We start from the raw sequence: 20,390 nt of genomic DNA on the forward strand, positions 1-20,390 counted from the left end.
TTATTGAGGCGAAATATAACTTTAGAAAAAACTTTGTAAAATGGTTGTAACACCTACCATATTAAGTAGAAGAAAATGAAAAAGTTCTGCAGGGCGAAATAAAAAACCCTTGAAATCTTGGCAGGTATTACATATATAAATAAATAAGCGGTATCCAACAGATGATGTTCTGGGTCACCCTGGTCCACATTTTGGTCGATATCTGGAAAACGCTTTCACATATGCAGCTACCACCACTCCCTTTTCAAACCCTCATTAATACCTTTAATTTGATACCCATATCGTACAAACGCATTCTAGAGTCACCCCTGGTCCACCTTTATGGTGATATCTCGAAAAGGCGACCACCTATACAACTACCACCACTCCCTTTTAAAACTCTCATTAATACCTTTAATTTGATACCAATACACATTCTAGAGTCACCCCTGGTCCACCTTTATGGCGACATCTCGAAAAGGCGACCACCTATACAACTACCACCACTCCCTTTTAAAACTCTCATTAATCGGGCCTGTTCTGGATTTCGATTCCGACCAATTTATTCGGAATCGAAATGGATTGGTGTTCTGAATATCGATTCCGCCCAGACTTGGTCGATTTGAAAAGTTTTGCCTCTGAGCAGTCGGAATCGAAAGTAATTAGCCTATTAAGCATAGATAATTACATTATTGTTCCCACAAATAAGTTTTATTAAATTACTCATTTTATTTGGAAGATATATAACAACTTTTTGCTGGACTATTTGTTCATTTAGTATAACAAATCTTAATTTGAAAATTCCTATCAAAAAATTTTCAATCTAAACAAAGCGATTCTGGTCGAAATGAAACTGACGTGTTCTCAATTTCGACCGATCGATTTTTGCGATTTTTATGCACAATTGCACGTCTTCTTGCCTCTGCATTTCCGAAAACCATTGGTGCTGGCATTTTGTTAAAATTTTTGCACAATTTTAATATAATTAAACCCAAAATAAATAAAAACAGCTGTTTCGCTTGATTATCGACTCGAAATGGAAACGATTCGAAATCGACTTCGAATCGATTTGTTTCAATCGGAATTGAGAACGCCAAAAAGGAATCGACTCGGAATCAGCCTCGTTTTACTTTTCAAAACGAGTCGGAATTCAGAACAGCCCTGAATACCTTTAATTTGATACCAATACACATTCTATAGTCACCTCTGCTCCACCTTTATGGCGATATCTCGAAAAGGCGTCCTCATATAGAACTAAGCCCCACGCCCTTTTAAAAACACTCATTAACACCTTTCATTTGATACCCATATCGTACAAACAAAGTCTAGACTCACCCCTGGTCCACCTTTATTGCGATACCTCGAAAGGCGTCCACCTATACAACTACCACCACTCCCTTTTAAAACTCTCATTAATACCTTTAATTTGATACCAATACACATTCTAGAGTCACCCCTGGTCCACCTTTATGGCGATATCTCGAAAAGGAGTCCACCTATAGAACTAAACCCCACGCCCTTTTAAAAATACTCATTAACACCTTTCATTTGATACCCATATCGTACAAACAAATTCTAGAGTCAACCCTGGTCCACCTTTATGGTGATATTTCGAAACGGCGTCCACCTATAGAACTAAGGCCCACTCCCTTTTAAAATATTCATTATTACCTTTAATTTGATACCAATACACATTATAGAGTCACCCCTGGTCCACCTTTATGGCGATATCTCGAAAAGGCGTCCACCTATAGAACTAAACCCCACGCCCTTTTAAAAATACTCATTAACACCTTTCATTTGATACCCATATCGTACAAACAAATTCTAGAGTCACCCCTGGTCCACCTTTATGGCGATATCTCGAAAAGGCTACCACCTATACAACTACCACCACTCCCTTTTAAAACTCTCATTAATACCTTTAATTTGATACCAATACACATTATAGAGTCACCCCTGGTCCACCTTTATGGCGATATCTCGAAAAGGCGTCTACCTATAGAACGAAACCCCACGCCCTTTTAACAATACTCATTAACACCTTTCGTTTGATACCCATATTGTACAAACGTATTCTAGAGTCACCCCTGGTCCACCTTTATGGCGATAGCTCGAAAAGGTAACCACCTATACAACTACCACCACTCCCTTTTAAAACCCTCATTAATACCTTTAATTTGATACCAATACACATTATAGAGTCACCCCTGGTCCACCTTTATGGCGATATCTCGAAAAGGCGTCCACCTATAGAACTAAGCCCCACGCCCTTTTAACAATACTCATTAACACCTTTCGTTTGATACCCATATTGTACAAACGTATTCTAGAGTCACCCCTGGTCCACCTTTATGGCGATATCTCGAAAAGGTGACCACCTATACAACTACCACCACTCCCTTTTAAAACCCTCATTAATACCTTTAATTTGATACCAATACACATTCTAGAGTCACCCCTGGTCCACCTTTATAGCGATATCTCGAAAAGGCGTCCACCTATAGAACTAAGCCCCACTCCCTTTTAAAATACTCATTAACACCTTTCGTTTGATACCCATATTGTACAAACAAATTCTAGAGTCACCCCTGGTCCACCTTTATGGCGATATCTCGAAAAGGCGACCACCTATACAACTACCACCACTCCCTTTTAAAACTCTCATTAATACCTTTAATTTGATACCAATACACATTCTAGAGTCCCCCCTGGTCCACCTTTATGGCGATATCTCGAAAAGGCGTCCACCTAGAGAACTAAGCCCCACTCCCTTTTAAAATACTCATTAACACCTTTCGTTTGATACCCATATTGTACAAACGCATTCTAGAGTCACCCCTGGTCCACCTTTATGGCGATATCTCGAAAAGGCGACCACCTATACAACTACTACCACTCCCTTTTAAAACTCTTATTAATAACTTTAATTTGATACCAATACACATTCTAGAGTCACCCCTGGTCCACATTTATGGCGATATCTCGAAAAGGCGACCACCTATACAACTACCACCACTCCCTTTTAAAAATACTCATTAACACATTTCATTTGATACCCATATCGTACAAACAAAGTGTAGAGTCACCCCTGGTCCACCTTTATTGCGATACCTCGAAAAGGCGTGCACCTATAGAACTAAGGCCCACTCCCTTTTAAAATACTCATTAACACCTTTCGTTTGATACCCATATTGTACAAACGTATTCTAGAGTCACCCCTGGTCCACCTTTATGGCGATATCTCGAAAAGGTGACCACTTATACAACTACCACCACTCCCTTTTAAAACCCTCATTAATACCTTTAATTTGATACCCATATCGTACAAACAAAATCTAGATTCACCCCTGGTCCACCTTTATGGCGATATCTCGAAAAGGCGACCACCTATACAACTACCACCACTCCCTTTTAAAACTCTCATTAATACCTTTAATTTGTTACCAATACACATTCTAGAGTCACCCCTAGTCCACCTTTATGGCGATATCTCGAAAAGGTGACCACATATACAACTACCACCACTCCCTTTTAAAACCCTCATTAATACCTTTAATTTGATACCCATATCGTACAAACAAATTCTAGAGTCAACCCTGGTCCACCTTTATGGCGATATTTCGAAACGGCGTCCACCTATAGAACTAAGGCCCACTCCCTTTTAAAATATTTATTAACACCTTTCGTTTGATACCCATATTGTATATACGCATTCTAGAGTCACCCCTGGTCCACCTTTATGGCGATATCTCGAAAAGACGACCACCTATACAACTACCACCACTCCCTTTTAAAACTCTTATTAATACCTTTAATTTGATACCAATACACATTCTAGAGTCACCCCTGGTTCACCTTTATGGCGATATCTCGAAAAGGCGACCACCTATGGAACTAAGGATCACTCCCTTTTAAAATACTCATTAACACCTTTCATTTGATACCCATATCGTACAAACAAATTCTAGGGTCAACCCTGATCCACCTTTATGGCGATATCCCTAAATGGCGTCCACTATGGCCCACTCCCTCATAAAATATTCTTTAATGCCTTTCATTTGATACACATGTCATACAAATATATTCCAGGGTTTCCCTCGGTTCATTTTCCTACATGGTTATTTTCCCTTATGTTGTCACCATAGCTCTCAACTGAGTATGTAATATTCGGTTACACCCGAACTTAACCTTCCTTACTTGTTTGTGTATGCTGTTTGGCACTGTTGTACTTCTTTGGTCCAAAAAAAGTGTAGTAGCTGCTAACGAAAACTGCGTAAAAACTATATTGTGAAATTACAAAGAAATACCATTATTTATTTTCAAAAGAGCACTTAATTACATCTCTCTTTAAAATCCGTAAGTTTTGGGCAATTTTAGTTATCAAATCGTGATACATTATTACCGGGGACGAATTTTAAAACACGACCAAAACAGTCGGGGGATGTATTAATACTTATAGACGCGTTTTTACCTCGGATTATTTGATACATTTGGATTATTGATACCAGGACAAAACGCGTAGCTTCATATCTCTTTCCACATTTTTTGACGGGTTATCGCAGTCGACCTCGGTTTCAAACTGTTTTTTGTGGAGAACTTTTGAACGGGTAGAAAAACTTAGCACACGTGTTTGTGTTCTTAATGCGAAATAACTACGCATCCTCAGATATCCCAATTGAAAACTTTTGTATAAATTTCTGTAGGACACATATATTTTCATACTAAATTCGTTCAAAAAATTTTACCATCACAGCAACCCATATCAGATATTCCGCTCCTTTTTTGTTTTACTGCGTCGCTTTCGACGACAGCAACCCCAGTAATTTTGACACTTCGTTCAGTGTCAAACTCATGTTCCACGCAGGTTCCACTGGATTCCACGCTAGTTTGACACTGAAGCGCCCATTACTGATACTTAGCATAGACTTGACTTGACTTGAGAACTGTCACTTACAGTCCTGTTAAATGAACATTGAATGTTACTGATTACTCAAAACTTAGCAACACTTTACTTGACTTAGAAGTCTGTTCAATTTTGATTTTCTATGTAAGTTCTAAGTGACGTTTACATTTTGAGATACCATTTGTTTGTTTCCATTTCATTTTGACATTTTGTCATACAAATTGATATTTATGATTATGATGCCAGATTGTATGCGCTAAGTGGGGTATAATCGTGGCTAAGTGCCAAGTTTACGCCAAGTCAAGTCAGGTCTATGCTAAGTATCAGTAATGGGTCCTTGACTGAAGTGTGAAACGGCAGTGTGTTAGAAAGAGAAAGGAATTATTTCTTTCTCACACATATTCTACTTGTAAACCTGTACTACGAGCATAGCTTATAGCGAGCAGTCTGCCGTCAGCGCAGTTAATTGTTTTATGAAAAAAAAGCAAGATAAGCCTACATATATAATATATATCTTGTACTACCATTTATCCATATAATAACAGATTTTTCATATGAGAGTACCATCGTTATATATATCTCCTGTATAGAGAAAGAACGGTGAAATTATATGTGAGAATTACAACCAATTATTTATTTGAAATTCCGCGCACTGTTACGATCTAATATGTTTAGTTTTAATAGCTAAAAACAGTTTGTTGAAATATCCCCAAATTCTACTGAGGTTGCCGGTATGGATGCGAATGGAAATAGAAAAAACTCCATCCACCAAAATGGCAGCTAATCTGTGAAAATTGCTGTTAACTTTCCATTCAATTCTACAAAGCGAAGAAATAAAATACAATCTGCTTGCTTATTTTGCCAATAAATCATTTTCCCACATGTCAATTTAGCTATCAGTAAATTTGTCATTTTTGACAAGTCAACTTGAACTTTTTTCAACAAATCAACAAAAGGCGATAAAACTCAATTCCTTTAATATACATATGCATATGAACATAATAAGACCCTGCAACAAATGCGACTGGTCTAAGATGAGTCCGGAATGAGTCGCAAAGGAGTATGTGACTATAGCCAGTTTTGATCTCTTTATATGGGTTGGAGTGGTCCCTTTTATTTGAATATGTCCTATGTATAGACCAGTTGTACCTGTTTATGTTGTTGTTGTTGTCGTTGTAGCGATAAGGTTGCTCCCCGAAAGCTTTGGAGAGTGTTATCGATGTGATGGTCCTTTGCCGGATAAAGATCCGGTACGCTCCGATACCACAGCACCATTAAGGTGCTAGCCCGACCATCTCGGGAACGATTTATGTGGCCACATTAAACCTTCAGGCCATTCCCCCCTCCCCACCCCCAAGTTCCATGAGGAGCTTGTGGTCGCCAGAGCCTCGTCTGTTAGTGAAACAGGATTCGCCGCGGATAGGTGAGGTTGACAATTGGGTTCGGAGAAGCTATATATTGCGCTGGCAACCTGAAGGGTTGCGTTAAACAACCCCTTGAATCTGGTATTTTAGTCGCCTCTTACGACAGGCATACCTACCGCGGGTATATTCTGATCCCCTAACCCGCTGGGGCTACCTGTTTATGTCGGAACGGGTAGTGTTGGACCGGTCCTCTTTATAGCGCTACGGATACGGTTTTTGTAATGTTCGACACTTCCTCTTTTTACTCCTTTGGGTACTGTTCGGCACGACCTCTTTGTACCCCTACGGGTACTGTCGGACAGATCCTTTTTGTAATGTTCGACACTTCCTCTCTTTACCCGTATAGCAAGTGTCCGACAGTCCCTTTTTATATCCATACGAGTAGTGTCGGACATATTCTCTTCGTGCCCCTATAGCCAGGGTCACACAAGTCTATTTTGTTCGCCTATGGTACTGTCGGACAAATCATCTTTTTATCCGTACTTCTTACGGTTTTTGTAATTTTTTAAGACGAAAATATAATACAATATTTTTAATTTTTTCGTATTGGTGTTGTAGAATAACAAAAAGAAAACAAATATTATGATAATGGAACATATGGTCCTAGTATTTTAGGTTGGGTATAGAGCTCTGTATTTTTCTTATATAATGCTATTCAATCAGATCTAATATTTTTATTTTATTCATTTCGTTGCTGTTGGTTTTTATTGTATTTTTTCAATTGGCTACATAAATTTCAAATTGACAAATGCCAAGTATATCCAAAAGGGACTATAGGGGATCAATTATACCACATTGTGGACGAAAGAGATCAATCGCGGACCGCTCTATCTAGGGATATATCACACGATTTTTTGCAGGCGAATATACCATACCAGCAAACACACTTGTATCCATATTTGTTTTAGACATACATACAAGCACGTCATACAGAGTACATACATTTAAATTGGTTTATACTTGCAAACATCAAAATAGAAAAGACACAAAAGAACGCCATCGAATGAGCAATGACATAACGTTTGATGACTAAGGAAGAATTTTTTCGGTGTCAACAAAGTCATAAACAATTGGATCAAAGCATATCAATTTTTGTAACAAATGAATGAACTTGTCATAAGCTTTACATAAATTGGGTATATTCGAATAAAAATAAGCTGAGTATTACCATGTAGGAAAATTTTTTCCTTGTAAGCCGATAATTATACATATATACTTTTTTTTATGGTATAAGTTTCATAATTTAGACCACTCTATAAATTAAGACCACTCTAAAGGTTCCTTAGGGCGGCCACCGTGGTGTGATGGGTAGCGTGCTCCGCCTATCACACCGTATGCCCTGGGTTCAACTCCCGGGCAAAGCAACATCAAAATTTTAGAAATAAGATTTTTCAATTAGAAGAAAATTTTTCTAAGCGGGGTCGCCCCTCGGCAGTGTTTGGCAAGCACTCCGGGTGTATTTCTGCCATGAAAAGCTCTCAGAGAAAACTCATCTGCTTTGCAGATGCCGTTCGGAGTCGGCATAAAACATGTAGGTCCCGTCTGGCCAATTTGTAGGGAAAATCAAGAGGAGCACGACGCAAATTGGAAGAGAAGCTCGGCCTTAGATCTCTTCAGAGGTTATCGCGCCTTACATTTGTTTATCTTTTTAAAGGTTCCTTAGAGTCACGCTTACTGACTTGAACGTTACCAATCAGGGGTTTCCTCCTTCCATCTAGCTTTTTTCAATAAAAATAGATAGGAGACTGGAATTAGACGTTTTCAACATTTATGTGCATGTTACGTTGCAAAATGCTCCAATAACAATTGAAGGGTTACTAACGCGTTTCTATCTTTTATTCCTAAAGTGTTGTCACTACATTTTTTATACTCAGCTGAGCAGAGCTCACAGAGTATACTAATTTTGTGCGCATAACGTAATCCGTAATGGCATAAACTAATCGAGATAGATATATACTTCTATGCATCAAAATGATCTGGGCGAAAAAAGAAATTCATTTAGCCATGTCCGTCCGTCCGTCCATCCGTCCGTCCATAAACACGATAACTTGAGTAAATTTTGAAGTATCTGAAATTTTCTACGTAAGTTCCTGGGCACTCATCTCAGATCGCTATTTAAAATGAACGATATAGCACTATAACCACGCCCACTTTTTCGATATCGAAAATTTCGAAAAACCGGAAAAGTGCGATAATTCATTACCAAAGACGGACAAAGCGTATTTTTTGGTAGGTGGGTTGACCTTATGACATAGAATAGAAAATTAGTAAAGTTTTGGACAATAGGCATGGCACCGCCCACTTTTAAAAGTTTTACGAGCTGTAATTTCGCAGCTGAGTATGTAATATTCGGTTACACCCGAACTTAGCCTTCCTTAGTTGTTTTTCGATGATAATGTTCAAGTGCAGTTTAATAATGCTTACTTTTTCGGTATATTTAATATTTTTTTAATTCTTGCTGTATTATTTGACCTTCAAATAAAATATTCTTAGAAATATAAATCTGATAATGCCTAATATAAATTTTATTTATTTTTAAGCTCAATTTAGAACACGAAACTAGTGAAGCTAAGAAACATTGCTACATTTGTTAAATAATTTATATGTGATATATATTTATATAAATATTACCAAAGGTATGTGGCCTTAGGTTAAATCCCGACAAGACCGACCTGCTTCTCTTCACGAGGAAGTACAAGCCACCTGCCTGCAGACTAACATTCTTAAACGGCCAGAAACTAACCCTGTCATCGAGTACAAAGTATCTGGGCTTAACAATTGACTGCAAGTTGAATTGGAAAGTATGCATCGAAGAGCGGTTACGGAAGGCCTGCATCGACTTCTATGCCAACAAATCAATGTTTGGTAAGAAATGGGGCTCAAACCAAGCATGGTACTTTGGATGTACGAGGCGGTGGGTCACCAGTGCTTACCTATGGTTCCATAGTCTGGTGGGAAGCTCTAAATAAGAGCTAAGTGCCAGCGCACTGCGTGCGTTTGTGCCATAGGGGCCGGACGCACTTGCCCCACAGCTGTTTTAGATCCCTTTTGCACCTGCTTCTGATCGACTTGCATGTACTTTGTACATCGTCATCAACCGCACGGAGACTCAGGGAATCTTGATGTTGGAAGGATACTCATCAAGGGCATAGCAGTATCCTAAAGAAACTTCCGGATGTTACATGTAGTACTGAGACAGATTACTACCCTCGCAAACTGAAGTTTGAGTACGGTTGTAATACCGCCATTCCAAGCAGGAAAGAGTGGAAGAGAAACCCGGGCATAAGAGTCGGCGACATCCAAATCTACACTGACGGCTCCAAGATGGAATCGGGAGTGGGGGCCGGAGTCTACTCTGAGCCCCTAGATTTGTCTGCATCATTCAGACTCCCATCACACTGCAGCGTGTTTCAAGCAAAAATCCTCGCGATTTGGCAAGCGTGCAAATCACTGGAGGGCTTGAACGTAGCTGGTAAAGTTTGCATCCTGTCGGATAGCCAAGCAGCGATAAAAGCGATTTCCTCGCCACACATTAACTCAAAATTAGTGTGGGCTTGTAAGCGTCTCATATCACAGTTAACCACCAATCTAGAACTATTCGTTATCTGGGTCCCGGGTCATAGGGTGATAGAGGGTAACCAGAAAGCCGAAGAGCTGACACGCAGGTGCTCATCGGAGGTGAGCGAGGAAACAACCAGTGTCGAAGTAGGCATACCCTTAGCAGTAGCCAAGGAGAATACCCAAAGCTTCTACTTGAAAAAACCACAAACAAAATGGTATAACATCACCACCTGTGCAATATAAAAATCCATTTGGCCAAACTATGATGGAAAGAGGACGAGAAGTCTTCTCAACAAATCCAGGGCCAACACACGCAAACTGCACCGGTCATTGGGCAGTAGTTACGCATGCGGAAAAGATGGGCATTCCGTATAACGAATACTGCAGAAGCTGCAAAGATCCAAATGCCTGGAGGACAGTAGAACAATTTATGTGTAAATGTCCGACTCTAGCTAGAACCCGACTAAGGTGCCTTGGAACCCCGTTTCTAGAAGACCTCAGAGGTTTGTCTATGATAGCAATACCTAATATTCATAATTTTATCAACAACTCTGGCTGGTTGTACTACATTGACCGTAACAGTCCGTACGTTTTAGACGAGTTACATGGCATCAAAACGGCTTTAAATAGCTACTTGGGCGACCAGGGTCGCAGCCATTTCACCTACCTACCTATTACCACATAAATAATGAGAGCACAAATCCGATAAAGAATTCACTAAACTTTATTTACACATAAAACACACGTGCAAACATATCTGCTTTTATGTAATTGGAATTGGAATTCGTAAGCTGAAATATGCGCTACTTAAATAAGTAGATATACGCATCTCATTACTATATAAATATATAAGATATCATACTTTATAGCGTGTTCAATTTTTGCGTGATAGGAAATAAGAAACGAAGAAAAATGCTTGATAAGAAAACATCTGACATTTTTTTTTTACTTTTGCAGTTACCGGTTGTCAATAAAAACCTAACCCACACCACTTTGCTTTCAACCTGGTCTTGCTCAGTGAATGGCTTCGTTTCTCTGTGACTTGAAACATTCTTTTGAATATAAATGATTTACTGTTCTTGGTTCTTTCATGTTCTTGCTATTTATCAATGATATTTTTACTAATATACATTATTACAAAATCTTTATTAATTTAGTGATGTAGACGTCTAGAATGTCCCTTTCTTCATGGCTCAATAGTGTGGAATTCGTGATATAAAAACCATGCTGATAGCCTAGAACAAAATCAAATTTTCTTTAGAAGTCAAGCCGCGTGAATGATTTTCTAAAAAATCTAAGAATATAAGTGTCACTTAAAAGTATAGCTGTCCTATGTATATCATCTTAGTTATTTAAAAAATAGTTTAATAAATAAATATGAAAGTAAAATATACAATGCGTTAATGTTACTATAACAAACATATTTCACCTAATTATATGTACACATAACGCACTACATGCAATAGATCCACTTGTTATACTCAGCGTGCATTGCACACAGAGTATATTAACTTTGATTGGATAGCGGTTGGCTGTAAGGTATAAAGGAATCGAGATAGATATAGACTCCCATATATAAAAATCATGAGTGTCGAAAAAAAATTTGATTGAGCCATGTCCGTCCGTCCATCCGTCTGTCCGTTAACACGATAACTTGGGTGAGTATTGAGATATCTTCATCAAATTTGGTACTCGAATTTGGTATTGAAAATGAGCGAAATTGGATGATAACCACGTTCACTTTTTATATATTTAACATTTTGGAAAACATAAAAAACCTGATTATTTAGTAAATAATACACCTAGAATGTTGAAATTTGACGTGTGGACTCATATTGAGACTCTTGATAAAAATTTGAAAAAAAAATTTTAAACTGACGTTTACTATAAGGAATGCTTTGAAGAAAAATTAACGACATCGGTTAAGGACGACGCCCACTTTTATATAAAAGATTTTTAAAAAGGTCATAGACGAAAACAATAAGCTATATCTTAGCGAAAAAAGCTTTGTATCACTAGAATTTTACTTTCTGAATTGAATTATAACATTAAATTGGAAAACACTAAAACTTTAGAAATGAAAATTATAGTCGATGGTATTTCAATTCCCAAGTGGATCAGGAAAAACTTCGAATGTTAAAAAGTGGGCGTGACACCGCCCCTTTAATGACTAAGCAATTTTGTATGTTTCGGAGAAAAATTAACATATCGTAATGAAATTGTGTACACATATTTTCCTTATAGCAGGCTTTATTTCTATTAGGCTGTGAACTGCATCCGGATTTTTCAACTATCCGGATAAACTGGATATTCGAATAACCGGGTAGCTTGGTAAAAAGTTCGGTTATCCGGATATCCGGATTCACAAATGGCAAATCCGAATATCCGCTGTTCGGTTATCCGGATACGTAAACGCAAACTCTGGATATCCGTATGTTCGGATACTGAAATATAAAAGTTGAATATCTGCGTATCAGAATTGAACGAAGCAAACATCGAAAAATTATTCACAAAATATGTTTATAGCATGATTCAATTGCTAGAGGTTTGTTCTTCAATGACGGCAGAACTTTGACACTCCCAAATTGAAAAATCTGGACGGGTTGCTTTTACGAAGTAAGGAAAACGGGTAATAATTCAATCCCCTTTAGCGAAAATTGTAGTACAAAAGTACCTTTAGTAGTATATTTGTAGTGATAAAAAATTTGTAAATGGCAACAGGTTTTGGAGGAAATAATTAATTTTCTACTAAATATTTCATGAAATTTTCATTTTTCTATGTTGGTTTAGAATTTTATTCAAAAATACACTATCACAATTTGTTTCAAAAACTCCCTATATGAGCATAAGTTCAATGCATTTTAACATAAGGGGGAGTTAATGAAAATCATTCTGAGGCGTTCTTCAATCTAATTCTAATATAGGGCGTTTTTGTGACAAATCATGAAACGGGAAGTTTTTGAAAAATGTTTTGAGATAGGACTATATTTTAAAGGCAGCCGACATGGTCTGCCAAAAAAAATGTAAAAGAAAATGGCTTATTGTCTTAGAACTTTATATTCCGGTCTTGACTTTGACAGAAGAGTTCAGCTTTTATGCGTTCCTGCTACACAGGGAGTATTCACCTTTTTACTCTGAAATTTCGGAAAGCTCCTTTACGTTGAGTATTCATGGAAGTCTTCCGTTAATTTAGAATATTCGGACTACGTTCATTTCATACTACCTCACGAAGTCCGAATATATCAAATAAGTATATACTACATAATATTCCAAATATAAACCGATTCCCCAAATTCTTAAATGGTGACGAATTTTCCGAACGTACGGAATGAATAAGTTAACATGCTCAATGAGTACATTTCGTTATGGCATCTCCGATATTTACTAATTACATTTTTACGTAAATCGATTTACTAGTCGAGTTTTTGACGTTGAACGATGAATTTTGAAGTGGTTTAGGCTTCGTCTGTTCATAGGTTTACGAAAGTGCACGATTCGTTGATGTCCGTACTTTTCAAAAAATTACGTATGTTCAGCCACACTAATAGATCATGGCATAGTTAATAAATTCATCATAAAATTAAAATAAATATTCTAAGGAATTATGCAGTTCAGTACTTATCGGGGATTTGTAAACTGATTGCTTCCTTTTTCTACTACTAATATTTTTCGAAAAATTGCAAAGAAACAACACTGTTAACGGATGTCAATTCGATTTGGGTGCAAAATGGCTGCAATTGTCAAAAAATTCGTCTGTCGAGCAAACCTCTTCTTATTGAATCATGTGTTTGTAGATTATTAAATTAACGTAAAAAATTAAAAAGCTACAATTTTACAAACAAGTGAAAATAAGATGTGCCATTTGTTTATATTGTGAAAAAACGCTCTTAATTGATCTAAATATCCACGAAGTTATTGTTATTAATGTTAAATAAACATATATGGTACATCAATTTGTTGCTTTCACTGGATATACAAAAATACGGTTATTAACCGGACCTTCATAAATCCGGATATCCGGATAGTATCGCAAACGAATATTAACCCGATATCCATATCGTCCGGATTTTATCCGTGTCAACGGATATCCGTATGGATATCCGGATATTCGAATATATGGATAGTCCAAGCCCTGATTTCTAGTAATAGAATAATTAAAAAAATTTTTAGTTAAACGGATTTATTAAAAGCAATACTTACATGAAATAATAATAATACTAAAAGCTAGAAAATAATTAGGTAGGTCCTAGGTACTAATTATCACACACCGCATCAATCTAGGGCGTAGATCAGACAATTAAATAAAAGCGTTGGGCGCGTGAAATTTCTTAAAATGTGAGGCTGATTCAGATTCAGTTGGTGTTATATATTACTACCCATAGAAATTCGACGCGTCCCACGCTTTTATTTAATTGTCTTTTATTTCTCATCATATTTAGTTCATGCAGTGACTCATTATTACAAGGACTCTTTCCTTACAATTTGTTACAATCTATGTCCTCAATATATAATCCTTCCAAAGACTTTATTCGACTCTGCGCCACGTATGCTTGTCCCTCCTCCAACTCCAAAATATTTTGATTTCACTTCTACCGGACTGTATGTAATATTTGTTCCAAATGTGAGCCAAATATAAGCTTCGAGGCGGCCACCGTGGTGTGATGGTAGCGTGCTCCGCCTACCACACCGTATGCCCTGGATTCACACCCCGGGCAAAATAACATCAAAATTTTAGAAATAAGGTTTTTCAATTAGAAGAAAATTTTTCTAAGCGGGGTCGCCCTCGGCAGTGTTTGGCAAGCACTCCGGGTGTATTTCTGCCATGAAAAGCTCTCAGTGAAAACTCATCTGCCTTGCAGATGCCGTTCGGAGTCGGCATAAAACATTTAGGTCCCGTCCGGGAAGCAAGGGAAAAGCAAGAGGAGCACGACGCAAATTGGAAGAGAAGCTCGGCCTTAGATCTCTTCGGAGGTTATCGAGCCAAATCGGGCATCATATGTCGCTTTCTATTCATGTATGTATTATTTGTTCCAAATATGAACCAAATGGGACCACAAATACGATTTTTTTTTAATATCTCGATCTTTGCGCCACCTAGCGGCGATTTTTTTCATAGGTCGCTTTTTTTTCTTGTATGTATTATGTGTTCGAAATATAAGCCATATCGGGCCACAAATACGATTCTTGTGAGTATTTTGATCCTTGCGCCAACGGACACTTTTAACATTGTGATGTCCTATGATATGGCAATTGGCTTCCATTTCAAGACCTTTTGAAAACGTTCTAACTTCGTCAAGTCGTAGGTGGTTTTAAATAGTCGCACCCTTTGTTTAATTAGTATAAATACATACATATAGCTCAGTCTTAAGTACTATTGGTAGAGATGTGGCTGCCAACTGTCGTGCTCCTTATTCTATTATCACCAGTATGGAGGTCACTTAACATGTATTGCGAAACTGTCGCTTTTGGTTACTTTTTTTTCTTCAGAGACTTTTCTAATTCCCTTTTAAAACACGTTAATTTTATTCATTTTTACATTGGTCGAACTCCATAGCGCCCCACTATGAGACAGAGCTATTTCGCCTCATAGGAGGGCGGCGGGGTGTCGGTGACCGAGAACTGCCGACCCCCAAATCCAAGGTGTTATGCGGACCATGTCTATTGGACGACTTGCAGCCAGGGGATGAATTCAGCTGTATTCGAAAGGAGCCTTCCCGATACCCGGCCACTTCCAGGAGAATTGACGGCAATACCACAGTAAGGGGCGCTGCTGTGGCGGACGGGTTTTTCTCCGTATATAAGACTGGACCGCTCAGCCCGCCTTGTTGCAATGCCCAATATTAAAATTTTCGAAAATTATTAATGGGAGTGGTTCTCTAAACTGACATATGCAATTTGGTTATTGTATCTGCATAACCTCACTTCTTCGCTGAGCTAGTATTTCAGTAGGCACTGAATATTCCCTTTTTTGTGTTTTTCAAAGTTGTATGCAAAACGTTACATTCATTGACCCAACTTCCTTAAAAAAGGATTATCCTAATATCACACGCCCTAATATGAATACTTATGTATATATATACTCCCCTCTACATCTACATGTATCTTCTTTATTGTGCCAACATACACATGAACAGACTACGCCTACGGCTCTGACCAACAAATTAAGCTTCTATCTTATTAAAAGTTGTTCCACTATAATAGACGCAAGCAGAGTTGGCAATGCCAACTTGTAAATGAATATGCCATAAGGAGCTATGATTATGCCTCGTTGCAGAACCCTCACAATGATATATCCAAAGTTGTTAAACATGGCTGGCCTTTGGCCGTTTTCTTACTTGCATATAATGAAACGTTAAATTTCCCTGCCCATTTAAGCTGACCAACACGTCTTAAGTAGCGTTATTGTTCGACGGATATATACTAGTCGGAGTATCTAACAACGGCACATTGCCATCTACTTCATTCTCTATTTGCTTTGTATTCATATGTAAGCGTGGCATGTAAGCGGCAAACATTTATTCGAATACACCAATCTATGTATAGACGAATAATTGTGAGAAAGTACGAATACAAAGACATATTTATAAGTGCGTGTATGCATAAGCACACTAACGGTCATCTGCTCTTCTAAATGGAGACAGCGATTTACCGCACAGGTATGACCCACCTGATCCCGCAATCGATGATGATGGAATTAATGTCCGCCCACCCGATTATGACGAATTCAGAATAGCATTAAACAGATTGAAAAACAACAAGGCCGCGGGCGCAGATGGATTGCCTGAGGAGCTATTCAAATACGGCGGCGAGGAGTTGGTAAGTCGCATGCATCAGCTTCTTCATAAAATATGGGCGAGTGCATGCCCGACGATTGGAATCTAAGTGTTGTTTGCCCAGTTCACAAGAAAGGGATACTGCACACTGTACCAACTATCGCGGAATCAGCGTTATTAATATCGCATATAAGATACTGTCAAGTGTATTGTGCGAAAGATTGAAGCCCACCGTGAATCGGCTGATTGGATATAATCAGTCCGGCTTCAGACCTGGTAAATCCACCATCGACCAGATTTTCACAATGCGCCAAATCTTGGAAAAAACCCGCGAAAAAAGAAACACACATCGCCTCTTCGTCGGTTTTAAAGCCTCCTTCGATAGCACGAAAAGGAGCTGCCTATATGCCGATATGTCTGAATTAGGTTTCCCCGCAAAACTTATACGGCTGTGCAAAATGACACTGAATACCGAAATAATCTCAAGTCACAAAAATTTTCTCTAAAGGACAATCTCAAATTTAGAGACTTGAGATGAGACTGAATTACGGAATTCAGCCGTAAACCTAATTCTATTTTTGGGAAGCGACAGTGAGTGGCGTCCTTTTTATTTTGTCAATAAAAACTAAAATAAAAGTAAATAACAGATAATAGAAGCTAGAAGAAGGTTTCCAGCGAACCAGCCAAAACAACTGGTACGATGGCGAATGACTCGCTGAAGAACGCTGCATACAGCGCCACGCTGCCTACGGCTGCGATAATGTGCGGTATAATGGAGCGTTATAGTTAGGCACAGAAGGAAGAGAGACGCCTATTTCGAAGGAAAAAACGTAAGATAGCGTGAGTGTGAGGAGCTTCAGATGGTGCCTAATAAGAATGATTCCTGAAAATTCCACCGAAAAATACGGTGGATAACAGAGGGTTTCAAGACCGGAGCAGATTCCTGCAGGGATGATAATGGTGAACTGATAACTACCCTGCATTCAAACCAACTAGTCGTATACTAGAAGAATACTGGTATACCAAAAATCCCAACTAGTATGAGTTCTATAATTTTTCCATATTACCAACTGGTATTTTTAACACGGCGATGTCCTACGAAATACCAATTGCCAGTCTCTGCATCAGCATCATACCAATTGACAAACTAGTCATAATATACACCAACATCTTACCAGATGCCATACTAGTCAGCATGTACATCACGGTCATACCAATTAACACCCTAGTCAGCCTTTGCGCCAGCATTATACCAGAAGGCGTATTAGTAATTATATACATCAATATCATACCAACTGACATACTACTCCTTGTATGTGACGCAATCTCAAGACACAGGGCTAAGTTCATGTGCTCACCATGGCCAGAACATTCCCACATTAAATCTCTCAAGCTAAGAGAACGGCTAGGTTTCATCAAGAAATTCGGCTTGTATTATGTGCTGTGAATGAAGTGAAGGAGGTGAGGGCACAACAGACCTGCGACCATTGGTGTAATATTCATTAAATTATCTATCTATCTAACGGCGAAGGACGAACCAGTCGTGGTTGACTATGCCAAAACAGGCCAAGCTGCACTAGCACCGTCCTGTGATGAGTGTTAATGGAGTTCAGAACGGTGGTAGTAATATGCACTTTACGGAAGTCATGCTGATGGCTGGATAACCGAAGAATTTCATTTAATTGAGGGAACTATAATGACTTTAAATGTTTTCGTTACTGACCAAAGGCATAATATCTGTAGGTACTGGCTGGGTTTCCGGTCTTTGGTAGTGGTTTTATCCTTGCCATTCTCGGTTATTCTGGAATGGCAAAGGCCCACAAGTAGACAAAATTTGCTATGCTGCTGATACCCTATGGCCAAGGTGTTTTGGCATCGGCATAGGTTATCCATCTGGGAGTATTGATATGGAAGGCTTGGCCTTTTCGATATCTTCTTTAACCTCTGTTGGGGTAACGGTGAGGGTCGACTTGTCATGCTTGTGTTTATGTGCCCGTTGATTTGGACGATATCTAGCATTGTCAACTGAAACATGCATTGCAGACTGGCTACAGAAAGCATTCGCACAGTTCCTCGAGTCCGACAGACGAAATTCTAGTCGAGTAAATTATTCAAATACTAACTACTATGAATAACACCACAAAATCATAGTCAATGAACTAGAATGCTTGCTGAGTACTTTGGTTTTTGACTGCAGGGTAATGTACAGATTATGATCAAGCTTTGGAGGAAACACTTGTATTCATTGCTAGCTAGGGAGGGAAAAGACAAACCCGATACCACAAATGCCGATGATGTAAAACATGTTCTCGCACCCCACTGAGCTAGAAGAGCAGGTGGAGTAAGACTTGATCGCCATTGCGTCAGGTATCACGAAAGAGGAAGTACTGGCTATTAAGCGCCAAATAATGATAATGAAGAATAAATATTCTCAAGAGCGGCAAATGGGAAAATACTTTTTTAATTTAAAGCCTAGCTGGGCGCGTAGCAATAAATTTTCGTTGTCGAAGATTTGGAGTAGTGAAAACAACAACAAAAAATTGGAGCATGAGACGCCTGAGAACTAATCTATCGTCACGCCTAGTACTGTGTACAACAAACATTTTAGATAAAGTCTTAGACGGCAATGGGCAAAGAAGCTATCAGGAGCCTTTTGCTCCTAGGCTATTGGCCAATTTCAGCCTTAGTGAAAGAGAACGACTTTTAGTAGTAGAATTCCCTCTTCACTTGAAATTCAGTCTTCTACGGTGAACTATACCTGCAACAAACTGGGATTAGTGCTAGTTCGCACTGAACTAATGCATTAAGATACGGTGCTAGTTCTAATTCTGTACCCTTACAGTCCTTTCAATTGGCACTTTTAAAATCACAATTGGCCGTCTTTTTGACATTTTAAACACATTCTTGGCTAGTTGAGTCATTGGTGCGTCTTAAATAGTATCAGGCTTTGAATAATTAATTCAAATATATTTAATTAGCTTAGAATACAGCGTTGTTGGTTCAGACTAAGTAGTAAAATCGGTTCTACACTGTAGCTAAATCGGCATGCCACAGATCAAAATTGTAATTAGAGTTTTAAAATAACCTTTAGGTATGCTAAACAATTTTAAGGACTTATTTTTTAACTATTTGGCATGTTTTGCACTTTTTGAATCTATTTGTTTGTTTGGCAGTGTAAATTTATACGTATGTGTGTGAATATGTAAACCTTAGTGTATACGATTGGTGTTATGTACAACACACCCTTAGGTCGGCATTGTCCTCCAGATTATGTTCAAACCATTGGTCAATTATCTGCTCGTATTGAAAGTCCGTGTCAATGCTTTTGCTACCAAAAAAACAGGAACAACAATACCGCACTCCACTTTACAAATTTTCTCTTGAACAGCGCTATAGTTCTGATGTTGTTGTTAGATTTGTTGTCCTTACTATTGCTGCTTACATTTGCACGACAACAGATTTATGTTGGTCTCATCACTGAATTAGCACTTAGTCTCGATACAAATTGGCCGAAATAACAGATTACAGCTCTGCAGTCAAAGGGTTTGGTTCGTGACTTATCACATACCGGTTACCAAATAAAAGTCACCCATCACAGTTTGGGTACTATTCTATGCTAAAAAAGACACGTAACTTTCGCGTAGCGTTGTCAATGCGGATGAGCGATTGCTACGGTATAGAGACTATTAGGTTGGAAGAACTCTGATCTCATGAAAGACATTACCCTTAAAGATACTTGATATGGTA

The 20,390-nt window shown here is 38.5% G+C and overlaps 1 protein-coding gene across 2 annotated transcripts in view; it reads left to right on the forward strand.

Annotated features, from left to right (window-relative positions):
* Gfrl (Glial cell line-derived neurotrophic family receptor-like) overlaps positions 1-20,390 on the forward strand; it is a 590,185-nt gene that overhangs the window by 68,787 nt on the left and 501,008 nt on the right. The gene's annotated exons all lie outside the window — the stretch shown is intronic.

The sequence above is a fragment of the Eurosta solidaginis genome, chromosome 1, assembly GCF_040869045.1.
Source record: "Eurosta solidaginis isolate ZX-2024a chromosome 1, ASM4086904v1, whole genome shotgun sequence".
NCBI classification, from domain to species: domain Eukaryota; kingdom Metazoa; phylum Arthropoda; class Insecta; order Diptera; family Tephritidae; genus Eurosta; species Eurosta solidaginis.